We start from the raw sequence: 11,939 nt of genomic DNA, 5'->3' as shown, positions 1-11,939 counted from the left end.
AAAAATCTCTAAACCCAGCCTTACCTCCCAATCCATAGAGACTGATTAAAAAATAAAATAAAAACTTTATTACTACAGGTAACTACAATCTGTCGAAACCACTATCTCCTCTAAAAAGATTCTCTCTGCATGGGGTTTTCAGATAAAGACGTTAACAGTGACTTAATGAAGGAAACTGAATCGTGGGGAGGCTGGGAGACCTCCTATCGCCCTAGACTTCAGCAGTAGATTGGAATGAACGCATATTATGGAATGGCAAGACATCTGAAGGGTGCACATGTCCTATTCTGGTATGCCTTCCCTGGTACTAGCCACACATCCTCAAGGGATCCCAGGATAGAATGTTTTACAATGGAATCTGGGTGTGTGTGGTATTTCTCTATCCCGGAGTGTGGTGCCTTGGGGGGTGCTGGAACTCTCCCTGTAGGTACAAATCCAAAAACCACCTGGAAAACATTTTCATCTGCCTGGAAGTTTACGAACGAATGGGGAAGAGGTATAGAAGCCTTTGGCAAAGCTGTCTGTCTTCCTGTTTGTTCTCATCAGCCGCTGCTAGTAATTTCCCTTGCTGTTTTCCAGGCAAACGAGCTCTACTCCTGAAACAGCACCCTTCGCCCCAAAGGGTTCATCAGAACCCACTGCTGCCAGCCCTTCAAGTGAGTGGTCTATAGCTCCCAGTTGGTCTCCATACAAAACTGAGATATTCGGGGGGAAAAAAGAGAGGAGGAGGAGGAGGAGGAGGAGGAAGAGGAGGAAGAGGAGGAAGAGAAGGCCTATACTGAAAGACACATAGATCTGCTTTCACATTTAAAATAAGTGATGGTTCTATCCAAATCCAAAATATTCTTGACCAACATCAAAAGGTAAACAAAATGTGTGTGTGTGGCTCTGTTTATGACACTTTTCAAGGGGAAGGAGCTAATGGGGCCCAAAGACGATCATTTAACTCAAGGGCTGTCGCAGTCTCAGTTAGACAAAGTGCTGTCTCATCCTCTTTAAAGTGGATCAGACCAAAAGGGCACCAGGCCTGTGGCCGGAGAAATTCTCTTCACGTCTTTGCAAAGCTATGATGCTGAATTTGCACTGAAAAATCCAACTAAAAACACAATTTAGTAACGTGGATTCAGAGTTACTTCAAGAGAAATTCCATCAACCCATTGTCTAAAAACAGAAATAAATAGAACCTTCCCAAAGGCCCCCTGTCAAAGAAATTGTGATATGGACCACAAGGGAGGGCCAGAAGCAGTCCGCAAATGCGTGAGGCTTTTACTTTATAAAAGACACCAGGCTGGACATTTTAGACTTGATAAAAATAAGGGAAGGTGCTACCTAGGAGCTTACAGTCTAGTGAGGGAGATAAACATGTTTTTAAATAAATGCAGTGCAAGGTAGAAAGTTAATGTAAGAAGAAGAGATAAATAACATTCCTTGCCACAGAAGTGTAAAGAAAGAAGAGATTAAGTAAGCTTCCTGGAGGAGGTGGCACAGGAGCTGAGCCTTCAAAAAGGAGGAGGCTTTAGTGGGAGAAAGGGCAAGCTTGGGACAGCAGAGAGTAAGGGCAGGGAGACTCAGGGTTTGTAAACAGCATGGGGAGCGGTCACTCGGTTGGCTCTCCATTGGCTGAGCCGGAGCCGTGGGAAGGCTTGATGACCCCAAAGGGCAAAGGGCGTATGGGCAGCACTTGAGGGATCACCCCAGATGAGTGACGGAAAGTCACCTTGAGTAAGCACCCTGTTCTCTGAAACAACTAGAGAGCGTTTCTTTAAAATAGATGTTATTTGTGTAGGTGTGTTCAGAGGTCTGCATAGTTAGTCATCATTAATCGCAATACTGGAGAGAACCATTTCTGCCACTGTCTGTTGGAAAGGGTTAGGGCGACAGAGCGCATCACACGCATGAATTACTGTCTCTCAACTTCTTTACTTTAGCAGTGGCTATATGATTCTTCTTGAGATGAAAGCGCTGGAGACCTTAGCATTCATGTAAACCAACTCTCTCTGCCCTTTCACTTTAAAAAGGAGAATTCCGAGGGCTAAGGGGTAAATGACTTGTCCAGAGTGACACAGCGAGTTAAGGGCATAGCCCATTTAAACAGAACTCCCCTGGCTCTCTGATCGTGGTGCTTTTCCAGTATAGTACGGAGGTTCTGCCTTCTTGGGTCATAATAATTACAAGAAAGGACCACTGGATGTTTTAGATACGATACAAATTAAAGTTACAGAATTGACACAATAGGTACTCAAATGTCTATTGAACTGAACTGACACCCATAATACAAGATGAAAGACCATAAAACGTGGACCACAACTTTGCTCGCCAGCTGAACACTGACTTTCCTTTTGGGTCACTAGGCTAACACAGTACGGAACTGCCCTCTCTCCTGGCCTTTGCTACTGGTTGGCTTGCTTTCTGGTCCCTCAGAGACTGCCAAAGCTGATGAGGAGTCCTCTGAATGCCGCTAGGGGCTTTAATGCCATCCCGAAAGATCAGAGGCTCCGAAATTACTTTTCTGTGAGGGCGAGGAGGGCGATAATGACAAAAGGACCATTTCAGCGTCTATTTTATTTAAATGATCGTTACTAACACTGAATTATTAAGTCATTCATCTTTTTTCACTTAATCATTTTCTCCATTGTTTGTAACCTTCAGGTTCTTTTCATATGACTGTGCTCACTAAAAGGTTGATCCGTTTCTAAAGCAGGGCATTTTGATAGCGACGATAGGATCAAGGTGTTTTGAGACACATTTGGTATGTCATGAGTAATGGGGTAAATTTTGACTGTTTCACGTGGTACTTGTTCATTTAAATGCCCACGAGCCAAAACACCCAGATTGGAGTGTCATAGATTCCCCAGTTCCACAATTAAAGCAAAAACAACTATTTTTCCAAGATGTTCTTTTTAATTTCCATCGACATCTAAAATATTTAAGAAATAACTCATTTTAACAGCGGGAGTTATAAAAATCAGATATAAATTTGACTCCATTACTAGTTAGCCACGAATATTGGTTTAGCTATAGAGACTGATCTTTGAGAGGGTCCTCTTCTCCACATTCTATCTGGAAAGTCACTCCCCAAACCAAATTTGCCTAATCATCAGTTTCACTGGCACCAAAGCTGTAGCCCTATTTGTCTGTCTGAAGTGGGGGATAGTTGAAGAAACCTTCACATGAAGCCAAGGAACTAGAATATCAAGCTAATGCCTTGCTCCTGTTGTACGTTCTTACAAGCTCTCCTGCAGGACTTTAGATCGATCTCGCTTGGAGTAAGTGTCAACAGAGCAGAGAAAATCACCATTGCCTCAGAACTATTATTATTTGAGATTATCTATAGACTCCGAAAGAAGCAGTTCAGCATTATCACCTACCTAAGGCTGTATATTACCAAGATGCTAGCTAACATGTGTGGAGACTGGCAGAGCCTCCTGCCTGTCCCCAATATAGAACCTCTGATCTGTGCAGTCTGAATAGCTTATCAGCAATAAATACCACTTTCCTTAGACTCCGATGCAGTTAGGAGCGATCCCATGACTAACTTCTGGCCAGTGGGATAGAAATAGAAGTGTCTTTGAAGGAGGAATGTATTCTTTCTCCTGCCTGTCCTCCTTTCCGATGGCTGGAATACCAGCATAAATAATGATGCTAGAGCATAGCAACCACCTTGACCTATAAAAAGACCTTGGGAAGAAAGCTTTAGGGATATGGCAGAGCAAGAAAAGAGAAGATTAGACTCTGATACCATGAAGTGCAATATGAGCCCTGGGCTAATTACCTCTGACTTTGCTGAATGTAAGAAAAAAGTCGCATCTATCTTGTTGTGGTCCTTTGTTAGTGTTTTTCTTTTTTCTTTTTTTCTTGTTATTTCCAACTAAATGTAAAAGTTTCTGAAATATTTACCACCAAAGACAAAGAATAAGTGGCTCAGTAAAAAGCTGAATATGTTCATTAATCTATTAGTTAAAGATAGAAACACTTTCAGAGCCAAAGAACAGATCTAGGATTTCAATCACCTGTGGTTCCTGTTTACCTGTGTCTTATGAGTTTCAGAAAATTTAGAGGAACTTACAACATTCTTTAAAAAAAAAAAAACAACTTTGAAATATTCGTACACCATGTTCATAGCAGTATTATTCACAATAGCCAAAAGGTAGAAGCAACCCAAGTATCCATCAATGGATGAGGGGATAAATAAAATGCGGTATATACATACAGTGGGACGTTACTCAGCCTTAAAGAGGAAGGAAATTCTGACACGTGCTACACACGGATGAACCTTGAGGACATTATGCTAAGTGAAATAAGCCCATCAGAAAAAGACAAATACTGTGTAATGCCACTTATATTAGGTACCTAAGAGCAATCAGATTTATAGAGACAGAAAGTAGAATAGTGGTTGCCAGGGGCTGGATGGAGCAGGAAATGGGGAGTTACTGTCTAATGGGCATAGAGTTTTAGTTCTGCGGGATAAAAAGAGTTCAAGAGATTGGTTGCACAATGATATGATGTATTAAACCCTACTGAACTGTGTACTCAAAAATGATCAAGATGGTAAATTTTATGTTATGTGTGTTTTACCACAATCAAAATTTTTTCAATAATTATTTAAGAACTTTTATATTTTCTTCCTCATTACCCAATTAACATAATTGTTGGCCAAAAAGTAGAAAGTATAGATTAGCAAAGAAAAAAAAAATGTCGTACTGTTTTATAACCTTATTATAGTGACCAGCTTTGTGCTAAGCAATTTACATAGATTACAGCATTGAATTCACCCAGCAAGCTTATGGGGTGCTATCATTAGCCCCATCTTACATCTGAGTAAAATTAAGCAACAAAGATTAAGTAAATTGTTCAAGGTCACACAATGGAGAATTGATTGAGCTAGAATCAGAGTCTAGTTAGGCTGACTGTAGAACTGTGGCTCTTATTGGTTAAACTATTGTGAATGTTTTTGTCACTAATTATTCTTTGGCAACATCATTTTTAATAATTATGTAATATTTCATTTTATGATGATACTATAATCCTCTTGAATAGTCTTCCTTCTAAGTAGTTTCTAGTTTTTACTACTATAAGAGATGCTTCAGTGAATGTCCTTGTCCTGTTAATATTCATTTTCTTGAGAATAAATTCATTAATTGGCAGACCAAGGCATGTGCATTAAGGCATTTCAATCACATTTTTATACATTTTTAATCAAAGATTATTTTTCCCTTTGGTCATCAAATTTTTATATGCTAGACTGATACACTTGCTCAAAAAGAAAGCAAGTCATTAGAAGCTCTAAGCTATTTCTCAGTTATCTTAAGAGATGCTTGTAGATAGAGAGGATATACAATTAATTTAAGGCTTGTTGAAAATAAAGCATGTCTCATTGACTTTCTAGACTTCATTGACTGTGTGCTATAAATATTTATTTAGGGAAATCTTAAAACAAACAATAGTGACTTATTTGACCACTATCAGCTTCATGGCATAATATCAAGTGTCTGTGAGCTGGAACATAACAATCAGTACCCTCTCCCAGATTGTTCCTCAATCTCTGCCTAAAAGCAATCTCTTTCAGCATGAATTCTCAGTAGCTTCTTCTCCAAACCACACTTTCCAGTACCTCCTGTCAGAAAGACTGTAATCATATAATGAACAATCTCAGCAAAATAAAAAATTCAAGTGCCCAAGATTTAACTCATCGAAAGTATGCCATCAACTCTAGCTTAATTCGTAGGAGTTTGCTATCAATGAGGTTAGTGGTCATTACGGAATGAACAAAACTAATTTCACTAATGTGGAAAGCGTTCAAAGGGAATTCTTTGCAACTAATCCGATGACTTTACATCTAGTCCTAGTTCTACCACTTGACGGTCTAATGACTTGAGCTGAATGAATTAACTTTGTGAGGCTCAGTTTCTCCATCTAATAAGAGGGTGAAATAGCATCACCCCTGCCTTTCTGTCAGGGTTGGAAGTAAAATCATTTGATAAAGTGCTACATGAGAAAAGGTAACTGAAAACGAGAGGTTTTAGATCTGAAACAGCCCTCAGAAAGCGTCTCATCCTAGTCCTTCATTATACAAATACTTTAACTGGGGTTCAAATAAATTTAAGTAATTTACCCAAAGCTATAGCGGACATGATTTTTTTCCAGAAGAGCAAGGACCTTCTTTGAGAAATAGTCCTCAAAATATGTGATTTTAGTAAGGCCTGCCAATCATTATGCAGCCGAGGGGAATACAGTCCAAGAGCCCCAAGTGGATGCCTGAAACTGAGGATAGCACCAAACCCCATGTATACTATGTCTGTTCTGATAAAGATACACTTATGATAAAGTTTAATTCATAAATGAGGCATAGTAAGAGATCAACAACAAGAACTAATAATAAAATAGAACAATTATAACAAAATACTATAATAAAAGTTATGGGAATGTGGTCTCCCTTTCTCTCAAAGTATCTTATCGTACTGTCCTCACCTTTCTTGCTGTGAGGCGACATGAAAAAATGCCCGCGTGATGAGATGAAGTCAGGCGAGTGACGTAGGAAACGTGCCAGAGCGTGAGACTGCCACTGACCTTCTGACCACATGTAATGAGCACTTTATGGCTCCTCTCTGGCATGTCTGAATTACCAGCATCACCTCTCTTGCACTTTGGGGCCATTGCTGAGTAAAATAAGGGTTCTGTGAACACAGGCACTGCGGTACCACAACGGTCAATCTAAAAACCCAGATGGTGACTGAGTGACTGACAGGCAGGGAGCGTTTGCAGTGTGAAGACAGCGGGCAAAGGGATAGTTAGCTTCTGGGTGGGACAGAATCGGAGGGTGAGGGACTGCACAAGATTTCATCACACTGCTTAGAACACCATGCAATTTAAAACTTATGAATTGTTTATTTCTAGAATTTTCCATTTAATCGTTTCAAACCGCAGTTGACCTCGGTAACTGAAACTGAGAAAAGCAAAACCGAGAATAAAGAGAGACTGCTGCGTCCACCTCCCACACACACTTCCGGCAAACAGGGCGATCACGTGGCCCGAGCTGAGCCAATTGTCACCTCTCATCCCTCTGACAACGTTCATCGGTCCAGAGTTGGACACAAATCCCAGCTCTTCCTGGCTTTTCAAACTTGAACGGAAGGGAAAATTCCTTTTCTCTCTCTCTCTGCTTGCAGCCTGCTACACAGTTGGCCCGGAATGAACGTTGGCCAATATAGATCTTACTGACAATAATATCATCCCAAGTTAATGTACCAATATCTAGGTATTCCAGCACCTGCTCTAAGCAATGCCACAACCTAAAGGACTAAAGCTAAAGGTAGAAAAGTTTAGGCATCGGAGTAGGAACGACAAAGCAGGAAGGAGAGACTGGCCTTGCTGGATCCCTCAGATCACAGGACACAGTTATCAGTAGCCTGTTTCCCACTCTGGAGCCGACCCTTATCGTCACGGCGCATGTCAGTCTTGGCTGTGCGAACCTAGCAATCCAACTTAAGGCCATTCACCTTTAATGAAAAACTACTCTGTGCATAACAGGTATTTTGTTTCCACCGAAGTCACCACACGTTCTCTCATTTTCTTTTCATTAAAGGTGCCCTAATTTCCACTACTCAAATTCGAGACATTATATTCTCTAAGACATATAAGGCACTCATTTACATTTAACCATTTAAAGGTATACCTTTTATCTGTGTAAATAGGAAGGAGTTGGGGAGAACTCAACACCTTTGCTGAATGTTTTAATTGATGTGGAGGAAAAAATCAATTCCAAACAGAAGAGCTAGTTCCGTTGTACTTCTCATCCCCAGTGAGGTTTGTGATGGAAATAATTGCCGGGCATTAGCTATTGTGGTACTAACAGATGCCATTAAATGGACCCAAGACAAAACAAACAAGTAAATGGCATCTATTTATGGGTCACTTTACTCTTTACTGCTATAAATAGCCCTCCTTTGGGCATCATAATAGGTGTTTGCTCTGTATCATGTGTGAATGTATCACTTTTTGCCTTCGACGTCTGGAGACTGATAAGTATAAGCATAAATGAACCTCCAGATCTGAATGCTGCGAGAAAGTGCTTCTTGGTTTTAAAGTCGGTCTAGTCTTCCACGCAGTCAATTCCCTAAATGGCAAAGGAGTCAGTTGGAAAAGGTGGAAAAGGTGAAAAGTTTAATTTTAACATGTCTTTCTTACGTTAGTATCATCATTACTCTCCCTTTGGATTTAGAAAATAATTCTCATGGTGCCTAAATTACTGTTTGATTGAAAGTAAAATTTCTTCAGTTTACAGAGTTCTTAAAGATTAATATTTTATAATCTAGCCTGAGTGAAGGAATAGAATATTCTGGTGAATTTAGTGTTGGTAAAATATTTTAGATGAAACATACAGTTTACTGATTCTCAAAGCATTAGGAAATGATACAATTGATACGCGAGCAGTTAAAATTTTATTTTGATCATTCAGATAAACTTCGAGCCCTTCAAACGTCTCGAAACTCAAAGTGTGGTTGCTGGACCAGCAGCATCTGCATCACCTGGTAGCTTGCTGAAAATACAGCATCTCAGACCCATCTCAGATCCACTGAGTCAGAATCTGCATTTTAACAAGTTACCCAGGGGAATGCTGTGTACATTAAGGTTTGAGAAGCACTGTTAGTAGTACCACAGAATGGTCGATTTAAACATGGCCTTTATAGTATAAATGTAGCATAAGTGTCCCCAAATATCGATTAATTAATAAAGAGTTTGAGTTGCTAAAAGCCAAACAGGGCACTTTGTTTTTTAATATCTATAATATGAATTCATTCAAGATTGGCTTGAATGAAGGGAAATAATTTACAAATGAACACAGATTTAGGCCCTGGTAAGAAAGACCTGACTCGCATGCACTGAAAATTATTATAATGTTTAAGTGAAAATTACCGCAATAACATTTTCATTTGAGGAGTCCAGACTTTCAAAGCAATAGCTCAAGGTAAGCAGCATTTCCTGTACGCAAACAGAAGCTCTCCGTCACTGCTGGTCCTCTTTTGTCAACTCAATTGTGTGTGCTTTTATACTTGGGAAAGATGGAAAAACAATTTGTCGGGTAGTGTGTCATGATATATGTGGACTTTGGAATGTGAGCGGCACAGGTCCTAAACAATTGTGTATTGGATTCCTTAACCTACTCTGAAATGGGGATAATAATACCGATGCTGTCTTTTATGTGGATTCACTGCAATAACATGTGCCCAACCACTCACTAACTCAGTGCCTGGTCTGCGGCGCTACGTCAATGTGACATTTCTGCATTTCTGTGTGTGGAGCTTTGTCTGACTTTATTTTTCATTTCTCCCTTTTGGAAATAATATTTAGAAACGTGTTTCAGAAGTGTTGTGTCTAGAGGCAGAAGCATTTAAATAAAACCTGTAAGGGCCGAGAGCGAATTACGGCGGCTGAGGAAGCTACAGATCCTGCGCGGACCCAGCGCCCAGCTGCCCGGGAGCGTAGGACGCTGCGCGCGCCGCCTCGCAGTCCCTGTAGGTGGCAGCACTGAGGCCGCCAGACACGCGCAGCCCGGGATGCCACAGTTTAAGCGCCCGCCGCCCCCAGGACTGTGGTTAAACCCGCGTCATCGCTAGATCGTGCAAAGAGTTTGCTCCCACGCATGTAGAAACTGTTCTTTCCAGTACCTGTCAGTATTTCCTTTTTCCTTCCCTCTCAGCCAACTGCTCTGCGTGTGTTTACATTTGTATGGTTTCTCTATTAGGGTGAGTCTGAACTCAGAAAACGCCATCCATTATCTCTGACCAATTCCTTTTGAGTCACACCCAAATATTTTAGCGTGGTCTTTTGAAAGTTACTTCTTCCTCCTCCTGGACACCCTGGGGCACTCCTGCCCTATGCCCACTCAGTTTGGGGCAAACAGTAATGCTCATAAGCCACATATAGTAAATGCCTTGCACAATTCTAAGCGCGTTAGGTACCTTTACTCATCAAAACCTTAAAACTAGGCTGTGAGGTATGTGGTTTTGTCAGTAACTTGCTCAAAGTCAGACTGCAAAGGAGGGTTCAAATCCAGGCGGATGCTTCCGAATCGGTGTTAACGCCACGTGGAGTTGCCTCTTAAGGGAAGATTGTGGAAGAAGTATTAAAAGCCTGCACGTTGAAGCGATCTCAGGAGGAAATAAGTCTTCTGGAGAGTTCCCCAGATGCAGATATGGGCTCAGCAATGGCCTTGGGCTTTCGCCAAGGCAGTAGGAAGATGAGAGGGGTCCAGTCTGGCAATAAATCAGGGAGCCCCATTCAGAGGTGCTGTGGAAAAAAGCGTTTCCTGCCTCTGGTCATGAGAAAAGCCACACCCCAGCCAATTAAGGTCCAGTCCTGACCCACATGTTCCGCTCTGTCGCGCCCAGCTCAGTACACTGCCAGGGGAGGCTGACTTCTCTCACTTTCCCCGGGAGATCTAAAACAGAGGTAGAGTGGAGTTAAATACCCTCTTTTTGCTCTTTGGAATCCGACAAACCTGGGTTCGAATTTTTATTTCTGTACTTACTCGAGGGCATGTGACTTAACTGAAGGGAACCCCCATTTTCTTGACGGTAAAATGGATCGCTTGGTAGTACCTGCCTCAGGATGACCCCAGACCGTCCAGTGCCCAGCACTCAGGAAGCGCGGCACCTGGGGTTCTGCGGTAACACTCCCAAGTGTTTCCATCTCCACTTAAACTCTTTACACTAGCGGTCGGAGTTGGCCTCACGACTAGCATCACTAGCATCCTTCGCATAGTGTGGGCTGCGACCCAGCTGAAATGCGTGCTGCGCGCTGCGCCCTGCACCTGCCCGGATGATTCTCCTCTTCCACCGCTTCGCTTCTGCTGTGCTCACTGCCTCTTCCTGTGCTGTCCAATACCGTAGCCATGTGTGGCTGTTTAAATGAATTAACATTCAATTTAAAATCCTCCCCTCAATCACACTAACCACATTTCAAATGCTCAGTAATCACACATTTCAGACAATGCAGATTATAGCACATTTCCATCATTGCAGGAAGTTTAATGAGACCATGCTGGCTTAGAGGGTATGTCTGAATCCTAAGCATCCATCCTTAGGGACCAGCCCAAATGTCACTGACGCCACAGAGCCACTTCTGTGTCTCCCCAGCTGCAAGTTATCTTTCCTAGAGCAGCAGAGCCCCTGTTAGCCATGACTCACCCGACTGACTGGTTACCACTGAGACACCTAATGTCCCAGGCCACATGTCACTTCAAGTAAAGTGGCTCTTTGGTTTCAGAGCCACATGTGGTAGCCGGGTAAGCATGGAGGCTGGAAGCTCCAGGGTATAGGAAATTTAATCTTGTTGGTTTTACATAAATTTGAAGCACCTATGTATCCTAAAATGCAGTTTTAGGCAGTTTACATACATTATCATATTTGGCTCCCTTCAACTCTATAAAGTGGATATTATTATCCCTATCTTACTGATGAGAAAACTGAAAAACACTGTGGTTAGGTAACTTGCCCAAAATATGGTATGCTTGGTATGCTCACATACCAAGAAATAATCAAACCAAATGCAGAATCCAGATCTCTGTGACTCAAAGTCGGGGCTTGTTCCATACACATGCGGCCTGCCCCCAAGCCTGTTGCATGGGGTTGGCTTCATTGCTTTCAATCTAATAAAATGATTTCAGGCAGAGCTGGAAGGTGGGGGCGGTGAGGAAGGAGGGGTGATACCCCTGAACAAAGGATGAGAGTATTGTGAATAGAAGTGCCTAAGCCTCTTATTCACTTAAATGTGCTACCTCATTGTCATCTGTTTTTCTTAACTCTTTAAAGTCCCAGAAGAGGAAGATTAAGGGGTGTGTGTGTGTGTGTGTGTGTGTGTGTGTGTGTTCTTAGTAAAGGTATGCAGGTACAGGAAGAGAAGTGAAGGGATGTGAAACAGTGAAAGATAAAACAAAAATC

Source organism: Pteropus alecto, unplaced genomic scaffold (genome assembly GCF_000325575.1).
Source record: "Pteropus alecto unplaced genomic scaffold, ASM32557v1 scaffold21, whole genome shotgun sequence".
NCBI lineage: Eukaryota > Metazoa > Chordata > Mammalia > Chiroptera > Pteropodidae > Pteropus > Pteropus alecto.
Note: the sequence above shows the minus strand (reverse complement) of the source record.